Consider the following 832-nt stretch of genomic DNA (forward strand, 5'->3'; position numbering starts at 1 on the left):
CCGGGAGAGGTGCACTGAGAGGGATGTTGTGGGGTCTCCCATTGAAGGGGGGACCTGAACAGGTTTAGCATCTCCTCCCTCATGGCTGCCTTTTCCTCCTGGAAAGCCCCTTTAATAAAATGAGCCAGTTCTGGCCTTAAATTTGCTACTTCTGAGGTCCTATCCGTCTCTCTGAAGCACTCGGGAGTCTCAGAGACCTTGATCAGAGCAGTTTCCAGGCCTTCCAGGATATGGGAAGAAGCTCCCAAGTACATTGGGCTCACCGACTCCAAACTGCGCCTCCCTGCGCTTTCAGTGGCCATTTTAGGCACGCTGATAGTTTTCGCGCCTTTTTCAGCGCTCCTGGGGCTCGCCTGATGGCGGGAAGCCCCTGAGGGGGAAAAGGATCCGGCGGCCCATTCTGGGCACATGCCTGCCCTTGCCATCTGCTGAGAGGAGGTTGAAGCTTCAGTCTCCTCCTGCAATGAGAGGAAGACCTCTTTTCTTCTAGGCAGGCTACTTCGGCCCATTTTCCAGCCAGCAGCTTATTGGTGTCGTTGTTTCCATGGCTCCAATAGCAGCCAGGAAGCCTCTCTCTGCCCCTCCCTCCCTCCCTCCCAAGGCAACAGCTTAAGGACTGAGAGACACAGATAAAGACAGATGACTAAAAAAAATTCCTGACAAGGAGACTGTTGTGTTATTACCTGACAAAGAACTCTAGGCATGCCTCTCAGTCTGTATTGCTGAAGTGCGTACAGCTGGTACCAAACCCCAATCTAGTTTCTGAAGTGTCTAATTGTGGACTCTCTTCAGATCCCATTAGTGTGGTGTTCAGAGACCAAAATAAACAACA

Source organism: Sphaerodactylus townsendi, linkage group LG10 (genome assembly GCF_021028975.2).
Source record: "Sphaerodactylus townsendi isolate TG3544 linkage group LG10, MPM_Stown_v2.3, whole genome shotgun sequence".
NCBI classification, from domain to species: Eukaryota; Metazoa; Chordata; class Lepidosauria; order Squamata; family Sphaerodactylidae; genus Sphaerodactylus; species Sphaerodactylus townsendi.